The 10,973-nt window shown below is 38.9% G+C and overlaps 1 pseudogene; it reads left to right on the forward strand.

The window, feature by feature from the left end:
- The first annotated feature begins 10,599 nt into the window (after positions 1-10,599).
- On the forward strand, positions 10,600-10,719 carry LOC145414762 (5S ribosomal RNA; annotated as a pseudogene).
- Positions 10,720-10,973: the final 254 nt, after the last annotated feature.

The following is a 10,973-nucleotide window of genomic DNA, read 5'->3' on the forward strand; positions in this document are numbered from 1 at the left end:
ACAGCCATCTCCATAAATCAAGATCTATCTACGATCAGTGAATGGGGACAAAACAACCTTGTCTCTTTTAATGCTAGTAAAACTAAATATATTCAGTTTACTAATAGACAGATATTGCCAGATTCGTTCATTATCTTCAGTGTTACTAATATTCCCATGTCCAAAAGTACTGAAATTCTTGGCGTCTCACTTAACAATGCCCTCAGCTGGACCTCTCATGTCAGATCACTTGTTAAAACCGCCTAAAAAAAACTTGGATTATTGTACAGAGTCCGTAACTTCTTCGCCGATGAACAGTTAGCTATAATTTATAAGAGTCATGTGCGCTCTCAGCTTGAATATTGCTCACCCTTGTGGAATGGCTGTGGAGAGCTTGCATTAAGACAACTAGACAAAATTCAGAACAAATCTGTTAGAATAAAGAACAAACCTGCCATTGCAAATAAACTACCTCCCCTGCAAGTAAGAAGGAATGTTGCCTCCCTTGCATTATTTTACAGGTATTTTTTTGGCAAATGCTCAGACGAAGTTGCGTCCATGGTGCCACCTCTCCATGCCTTCCCTCGTGCTACACGGGCATCTGGTAGTGCTCATGACTGGAATGTCACGCAGCCATATTGCAGAACTTCTGCCTATCAGAATTCTTTCATTCCCCAAATTGCATCTCTCTGGAACTCGCTTCCCCAGAGTTGTTTCCCTCCAAATTTCAACCCACAACTGTTCAAGTCTAACTGTTACAGATATTTTATGAACAGAGGACACCAGTAATCTGGTGTATGGATTATTATTTTTTTACTCATTTGTTTTTCCTTCCTCCGTTCTGTTATTTAATATATATATATATATATATATATATATATATATATATATATATATATATATATATATATATATAAAATCTCATCAGCCGTTTGAGTGTCCACCGCAGGACCGGCCTATCCCAACTGAAGAGGGGACGATACAGCCAATGTATCTCTGCCAAGTGGCTTAGCCTGTCTGATACAGATGGTATGTAGGGTGAGAAGTGCTTGTATGTGTATTGTAGTGTTGGAGTGGCTTTGGGTGTGTGTAGTCTGTGAACCAGATGTAATCGACCCACGCAAGCCGACTGGGTGCAAACATACTTTATAGTATGTGACACTGGTTCAACCACAGCACCCCTGATGTCCGCCAATGCAGTACGTGGCCAAAACAACACTCCCAAAGTTTATTACCATGGCGGGACACGAACCCTCAATTTTCAGTGTACGAAAACGCAGACTTTACCATTGTACCACAGAGGTTCATATATATATATATATATATATATATATATATATATATATATACCTGGTATATATATATGTGTGTGTGTGTGTGTGTGCGTGTGTGTGTATATATATATATATATATATATATATATATATATATATATATATATATATATATACATACATATATATATATATATATATATATATATATATATATATATATATATATATATATATATATATATATATATATACCTGGTATATATATATATGTGTGTGTGTGTGTGTGTGTGTGTGTGTGTGTATATATATATATATATATATATATATATATATATAGACTGTAGCACCAGTCGTGCAGGGCGGTACTCCCAAGGTGGATGGAAAGCTGATGATAGGGAGAGCTGGAGCTCCCGTTTTATCAGCCCTCGGGACTAGGTCCCGACCATCCCCCTTTGCTGAACTTTTTCAGTGTCTCAGTAACACAGAGAGTAGGCCAGCATGCTCTCCAGTACAAGTTTCTCTAACTATCAACACCAAACTACATGCACAGTACACACCACACTTCCTTTTCAAAGTTTAAAAAGAAAAAATGGCATCGAATAACATAGCCTCGGAGTCCCCATGGAGGGGACCATAGATGCCCTCACCTTCTGCCCCTCTCCCGGTGACAACTCAAGATGCCTGGAACCACTGTCTGACTCTCTTCTTCTTCATTACTGCAACATTCGTGGCCTTTCCTCTAACTTTCGCTCTGTTGAGCACCACCTCTCCTTCTCTAAACCTCACCTTCTTTTTCTAACTGAGACTCAGCTGTCTGAGGCAACTGACAGTAGACCCTTTTCTGTATCCTCCTACTTTCTCTATACTCATTTAAAAGCCAAAGGTGGCTGTTGTGTATATATACGCAAAAACTAATCTTGCTCTCGTGTTCCTGAACTTGATTCTTCCGAATTCTCTACACTCTGGCTTTGGCTTTCCTGTCATTCTCTGACTAAATATATCTGTGCTGTTTACTTATCTCCTAATTCTACTGACTATCAAAAATTCATTGACTATCTTACTTCTACGATGGAACACATTCTATCCATTTCTCCTTTCTCTGAAATCTCCATTCTAGGAGATTTCAATGTTCACCACCACCTTTGGCTCTCCTCTACTTTCACTGATCCACCTGGTGAACAAGCCTACACCTTTTCTATCCTTAATGACCTAAAGCAGCTTGTACAGCACCCTACCCATATCCCTGATCGCCTTGGAGAGAGTTCCAACATACTTGACCTCTTCCTTACAACTAATCCTTCTACTTACACTGATAATCTTTTCTCTCCGTTGGGCTCCTCCGATCACAACCTTATCACCTTAACCTGTCCCATCGCTCCAGTACGGCCTGCGGATCCTCCAAAGAAACGTCGCCTGTGGCACTTTGGAGCTGCAGACTGGGAGGCCCTCAGGCAGTACTTCTTTGCTTTTCCCTGGAATGATTATTGCTTCCATGGCCAGGAGCCATCTGGGTGTGCCTTGCGCATTACAGAGGTTATTCTTTCGGGCATGGAAGCATACATTCCTTTCTCATATCCTTTGACTAATGCACGAAAGCCTTGGTTTAAACACGCTTGTTCTAAAGCTGTCCGTAACAAGGAGAGGGCCTATAGAAGGTACCAGAGCCAACCCACCCCTGAATCACATCTTTTGTACGATTCTGCCCGGAATCGTGCTAAGTCTGTTCTTCGCTCTGCTAAAAATAATTTCATCCACACTAAGTGCTCTCAACTCTCTAACTCGAATTCTGCTCGCTCCTTCTGGCACCTTGCCAAAAACCTTTCAAACAACTTTACCTCATCATCCTTCCCTCCTCTTCTCTGCTCTGATGGCTCTGTAGCTATTTCTTCTACTGATAAAGCAGATCTCTTCACTCAGACTTTCTCCTCCAATTCCACCTTAGATGATTCCGGTGCTGTTCCTCCATCACTTCCCCACCCTGACTTCTTCATGGTTGACATTAAAATTTCTTCAGCTGATGTATTTTCTGCCTCAATACTAATAAGGCATATGGGCCTGATGGAGTCCCTCCTGTTGTTCCCAAGAACTGTGCTTTTGTGCTTACACCCTGCCTAGGCAAACTCTTTCGCCTTTGTCTGTCAACTTGTACCTTTCCTTCTTGCTGGAAGTTTGATCTCATTCAGCCAGTCCCAAAGAAAGGTGACCATTCCCAACCCTCTAACTATCGTCCAATTGCTTTAACATCCTATATCTCAAAAGTTTTCGAGTCTGTTCTTAATAGAAAAATTTTAAAGCATCTTTCCTATCACAACCTTCTTTCTGATCGTCAGTATGGGTTCCGTCAGGGACGCTCCATTGGCGATCTTCTCGCCTACCTTTCAGACTCCTGGTCATCCTCCTTTCGGGACTTTGGCGAAAGCTTTGCCAGTGCACTTGACATCTCTAAGGCTTTCGATCGAGTCTGGCATAAATCTTTAAATTCCAAACTGCCCTCTTACGGTATCTATCCTTCTATCTGTGCCTTCATCTCTAGCTTCCTTTCTGGCCGTTCTATAGCCGTTTTTGTAGACGGTCATCGTTCTTCTCCTAGATCTATTAACAGTGGTGTTCCTCAGGGCTCTGTCCTATCACCAACTCTCTTCCTTTTATTCGTCAATGACCTTCTAAGCTGTACATCTAACCCTGTCCACTCATATGCTGATGATTCCACCCTTCACCTTTCCATTCGATTCCCACAACGTCCAACTCAGCAATTACTTCAACAAACAAGGGATGAGGCTATAGCACACCTAATGTCTGACTTGGCTCATATCTCTAACTGGGGTAAAAATAATCTTGTTGTTTTTAATGCATCAAAGACTCAGTTTTTGTACCTATCAACCAGACAAAATCTTCCACAGGTATACCCACTAATGTTTGATAATATTCAGCTTAATCCTGCATCATCCTTGAACCTGCTTGGGGTTTCATTTACTCGGGACTTGTCTTGGAAAGATCATATTACATCTCTTGTAAAATCTGCTTCCAAGAGATTGGGTGTGCTAAGCCGACTCTGTTCCTTCATTACCCCTGCACAATTGTTGACTCTATACAGGGTTTTTATCCGCCCCTGTGTGGAGTACAACTCTCATGTGTGGGGAGGCTCCCCACATACAGCTCTTCTCAATAGGGTGGAGTCAAAGGCTTTTTGCCTCATTAACTCTCCTCCTCTTACTGACTCCCTTCAACCTTTGTCTCTTCGCCGCACTGTTGCATCTTTATCTCTTTTCTATCGCTACTTCAATGGTCACTGCTCTTCTGAACTGTCTGGATGCATTCCTCCACCCCTACGACGGGCGCATGGCACCCGTCTAGCAGCAAACTCTTATCTCTTTTCTGTCCAACTCTCTAATGCAAGAGTTAACCGTTACTCCCAGTCCTTCATTTATGCAACAGTTCAACTCTGGAACTGTCTCCCTCTTTCTGTATTTCCTACTTCCTATGATCTCCAGTTTTTCAAACGCAGTGTGTCCAGGCATCTGGAAATGATCGGATCTTGAATTTGGCTCTCTCTTATATTTTGTTTTTCTCTTGGGAAGAATACTTTGCAGGCTCGTTGCCTATGGTTCCTTCTTCCTCACACACACACACACACACACACACACACACACACACACACATATATATATATATATATATATATATATATATATATATATATATATATATATATATATATATATATATATATATACGCGCGCGCGCGCGCGTGTGTGTGTGTGTGTGTGTGTGTGTGTGTGTGTGTGTGTGTGTGTGTGTGTGTGTGTGTGTGTGTTCATTTGTGACATGCTGGGTGTGTTTGAAGGTAAATATTTACAAAATAATGCTTAACATTAAGGGTTTTGTGTATTGTCAGGGCAAAATTTGATCGCATAATTGAACAAATCGATGTCTGATAGAATGCATAGACAGCAATCCTTCAAGACTTGGAGCTAAAAGAAGGTATATCATAAAGTTTTTTTTTTTTTTTATATATATATATTATAATTGGAAATAAAGCACTCACTCCCACTGAGCTGATGTATAAAATCGTTTTAACATCCAAGAGTTGATTCTTGTTACTTCGTAATAAAATCAGTTTTATTCCCAGAAGAAATATGGTAAATAATACTATTGCAAGAAGTTACCAGACAACTGTTTCAACGAAAACAATACACTTTGTGGCACTATTTTCCATGACAGTGTTACAACTGAAGGAAAGTAAGAGACTTGTAGCTTGATATCATTTTCCCCTTCTGTATATTATACATAAACATCTGGCAGTATAATCATAAGCACAAAAACCTGAACACATGTTCCCTGGAGACACAACCGATACAAGATATCATTACATTCTTTCTGATATGCTGGAAGAATGATATGTCTGAAGAATTTCTGCAAAAATATGAATGCAAGAGGACGTGATAGTATATATATATATATATATATATATATATATATATATATATATATATATATATATATATATATATATATATATATATATATATATATATATATATATATATATATATATATATGTACAGTAGTAAACAAACATCTAGATGAGGGCAGTTGTATCCAGAGATTCGACTGACAGGGTTATCATTATTATTTTTTTTTTCTGAGTCTATATCACTCATGTGTATTGTGGGAGAAATACGTATATTCTATTCTTGATACAGTCTCTAGCTGCAGTCAATATTATTTTCTTTCGCATAATAAAATAATCAGGTTATTACAAAAGTACACACCGTAATTTGCCTCAAAGTCATTTTATTTATTCTATATATTGTTTCTGCTCTTAGTTACAACTCAGCGCATTAATTTGGGAAAGCTACCTGTTTATATAAATATTATTTCATAAGTTGAAAAATACTTTTTTGCGAGAAAGCTCAGTCTTGTTAATAATAATAATAATAATAATAATAATAATAATGATAATACGGCCGTTTGAGGCATTTGTGGCAGTTCATTCTTATTTAAGTTTCCCCATTTCAGGGCTTAATGTATCTTTAGAACAATAAATCATTCATTGTATCCCTTCCACATTACAATTGACAGACAAATATTACTCCAAATTCTTGATGCACTGTTCATTTCTTTGTCAATAATTGTCAGAAACACGAGATCCTCGATCTAAAATAAATGTTAAGGCCTTTTCTATTCCATGCACAAACTATCCCAAATAATTTAGCGATCAAACACGCCCCTCCACTTTTTAGCCTCTCACTCCCTTACCTAATTTTTCTCTTATGGAACTAAGATTAGTTTCAGTAGACGGTTCAAATGAGTTAAAAACTCGTATAAATAAACTCAGTGATTGTTCCAATTACATTCCCTTTCAATATTTTTTTGTTAGTTAAAACTAAATATAAAATTTTCTTCTGGTTTAAGGGTTTAAGAGTGGACTCGTTATTAAGATCGTGTCGTTATGAAGTATCAAGATGGACTAACTGTGGAAGACTTCCACAATAAATAAATTAAGTTTGCGGTGAAACATAATATCTCCCCATTAATGAAACTCTCACGATTATATTAAATTTGAATAGGCACTGTTAAATTATGTATTATCACGTGATGTATCGCTAAACAAATGTTATGAGTTCAGTAATAACTACTACACACTTCAAAGCAAGTACTCCTTAAAAAAATTGAAACATTCCTTAAGTTGTTGTCATTATACATTTCCAGTGGTAGCTCAGATAACTTCTAATACAAACAAAAATAATAATGATCAGATAAAAAAATATATACTTCCTAATGTTATTTAGAGCTCCTATAGCTAATAATATTTTCTTATACATCACTATAAAAATATGGTCTCTTACCCTTGTTATTTCTAAGACTGAGGTTCTGCATTATACTGCCTTTTTTAGAACAGTTTTATATATCAGAGATATACTCTTCATAGTGGCTGAATCGGTAGAGAGGCGGTCTACAGTCCTAATGGACTCAGGTTCGAATCCCGGCGAAGAGCAGGGAACAGTTTAAGGATTTGAATTTCATAAAAAGCAGACTTTAATGATCTACCAGAAGACCCGCCGATATGTCGTAAAAATGCCTCGCAATTATCAGTACACTATACTCAGTTTTTTTTATCGAGGCGAAGATGCATATTGATGATTAGCTGGATGCAACATTACTTCATAATCTCTTTACTCGTTAGCATTATTAATTGACAACATTTATCTGAGGGAGAAATTTCGGTTAGTAAATGTTATTCGGACATGATGCATTCAGCCAATCATCACCAACTTGTGAAGTGCATCTTCGCCTCAATAAAAAAAACTGAGTATAGTCCTGTATGAATACAGCCCTAGCATGTATTCAGTAGGGACGGTGGGTGTTAGCGCCGAAGTGGTGACATTTGGAGGTGTGTGATGTGCAGGAGGACTACTGGGCATTGGAATACACACACACACATTTTATATATATATATATATATATATATATATACTGTATTTATTTATTTATTTTTGTATCCGGACCTCCTTTCTGACCCTAGGGCAGGATGAGGGGTGGTATCATCCAGACAGCCTAAGTTTGCCCAGTTCAATGGGCCACGCTTCCATTCACTCATCATTCAAGCCCACGAAATCCTGGCTCCACTGGATAGGCCAAAAAAAAAAAAAAAAAAAAAAAAAATCACCACGTTTGTAGCTTCACATATACCTATCTGATGGAGACAATGCGAACGCTGTCACGTTAAAAGGCATGCCAAATCACTGGTTATGCGCTTCTACACAGAATATTCATCCAGCCATCTCGGTCTCTTGTCATTCCCATAGCCTCACCAACTTCCATACCTCTCTTTCTCACACACACATCCACCATATCGCTCCACATTCTTCTTGGCCTACCTCACCTCCTTGCTCTTTCAAATTCGCTCAGATATACCTTTTCTTTTTCACCACTCTATTTTCATCCTTTCTCTCCCCATAACCTCACCATCTCAGTACACTCTCTTCGATTGTGGTGTCCACACTTTTCCTCACTTCTCACTTTTCACGAATCACATTATTCCGAATCCTATCCACTCCTTGTCCTCCACATACATTGCTCAACAGTCCCATCTCCACTGCTCTCACTCATGACTTTTCATTTTCATGCAACACCATAGTCTCACATCCGTATGTTAAAGCTGAAGTTAACACTACTTCATGCAAGCCTCACGCAGCTGAAACACTCAAGCCTCTGTTTTTTTATCAAGATCTTCATAGCACCAGCTGCTTTCCTTCCTTGTGTCACTCTACTTTCCACCTCTTTAGCACATTTTCCTCTTTTTTCTGTTACTGTACCCAGGTATTTGAACTTTCTCAACAATTCCAGTTTCTCTAGTTTCACCGTAACATCACACTGAGAGTCACCTTCTCTCTCGTTACCCATCACTTTACTCTTTCCTACATTTACTCGCAAAGCAAGACGCTCACATACATCTACAATACTGCAGGAGTTTACCAAGCTCTTCTCCGGCACTTGCACGTTGCACTGCATCATCAGTATACAACAAATTTGAAATATTCCATCCATCACCATTCATTACCAACGACATCCCTCTCTCCATTGCTCGTGTTTTTACTTCTCTCATCACCCCATCCATTTATATATTGGACAACCATGGGGACATCACACAACCTTGTTGCATGCCTACATTCATCGTGAACCAATTACTTAGATGCCCATTTACCCTAACACATGCCTCACTACCATCATGAAAACGCTTGACGGCACCTAGCAGCTTACCATCTACACCGTACATGCGCAAATCCATCCACAATCCTTCTCTGTCTACTTTGTCGTATGCTTTATCAAGATCCATAAATGCAATAAACACCATATGGTCCTTCTTACAAGCCTTCTGTCTCACTGCAAATATTTGATCCACACATTCTCTGCCACTACTAAAGCCGCCCTGCTCGTCAGTCACTAGGACTTCTGGTATCTCTTTTACTTTCTCTATAATAATTCTTCCATATACCTTCCCTACCACACTCAATAGACTTATGCCACGGTAATTCTTGCACTCACTTCACTCACCTTTATTTTTGTACAGGGGTATAATCACTGCCTTTTTCCACTCTATTGGCACAGATTCACTCATTCTTGCCTTCTTATATATATCCAACAAGCGCATCATTCCACTGTCTCCACTACACTTAATCATCTCTGCATACACCTCATCAACCCCAGCTGCGTTCCCATTTTTCAGCCGCTTGACGGCGTCCTTCACCTCTGTGAGTGTCATGTTTCCTGGCAGTGCATTCCTTCTCTGTACACCCCCAGATCTAATCATGTTAACAACTGCTCTGCTCTCTCTATTCCCATTCATCAGACTTTTGAAATATTCTTTCCAGTTGGTCCTTGCATTATTCCTATGGGTTAATAATCTGCCACTTACATTATTCACACTTTCACATTTCTTTCCACTGTCACTTCTACATTCCAGCACCTCTTTCCAGAATACCTTCCTATTTTCAGAGCAATTTGCATTCATTTTTTTTCCCTTAGATCATCAGGTACCTCCTTTTTCCTCTTCACTAGTGTCTGTATGTGCTTCTTAATCTCAGTACATTAATTTCTAATTTCAACTTAACCCCTGTCCTGTATCCACTCTAGCCACTTCTTTTCTTCCACTGCTCTCTTAACTTCTTCATCCCACCACGCCGAACCTTTCTTCTTTGTTGTTATTCTTGCCACACCACACACCGCTTTAACATTCCTAACTAAGCAATCCCTACATACATTCCACAAGGTGTCCAAATCCACTTCATTCCAGTTCACTGATTCTAACTCTTCCCCTACCTTGGACCTGTATTCATCTGCCATTTCTCTGATCCTTAGCTTCTCGACTTTCAGTCTCTCTCCCTGACGGCTCCTCTCTCTCTCTTGGCCCAGGTCACGCCTCTCAGCTTGATCTTGCATACCACAGTCATATGATCTGACAGACCTCCACATCGTCCTCTCACGGCCCTCGTGTCAGCATCATTACCCAGCATCGATTGGAATCAACTAGGCTCCTTTCAACATGATCTCCATGCCCTCTATACCACGTATATTCACGTGCATCAATGTGTTTAAAATAAGAATTGCAGATGCACAACGTCCTTTCCTGACATATGTCCTTTAGTCGCTTCCCATTATCATTCTCTCCTGGTACGCCATTATTTCCCATTGTATCATTCACATGACCAGTGCCTACTCTACCATTCATATCGCCTATTACAATATATATATATATATATATATATATATATATATATATATATATATATATATATATATATATATATATATATATATATATATATATATATATATATATATATATATATATATATATGTTGAATACACCGCTTCCCGTCCGATCAGCGAAGTAAAGCAACGTTTGGTCTGGTTAGTACTTGGATGGGTGACCGCCTGGGAACACCAGATGCTGTTGGCATCCCTACGTGTCAAGTGGGGTTGGTGGAGGATTAGTGCCCCTCCCTATAAAACAATGAACTCTAAGCCCTTTTCCACCCCGTTTGGGATACATGGCGTCTGGCAATGAATGAATGAATATATATATATATATATATATATATATATATATATATATATATATATATACACGAGTATTAGCGTATTCAGGTTTCATAAGTGGCAAAAGTTTAACACTTGTATGGTATTTCCTGTTGTATTAATTCTGCAGACAGT

Source organism: Coenobita brevimanus, chromosome 100 (assembly GCF_032717465.1).
Source record: "Coenobita brevimanus isolate Jiangsu-jjx chromosome 100, ASM3271746v2, whole genome shotgun sequence".
Taxonomy (NCBI): Eukaryota; Metazoa; Arthropoda; class Malacostraca; order Decapoda; family Coenobitidae; genus Coenobita; species Coenobita brevimanus.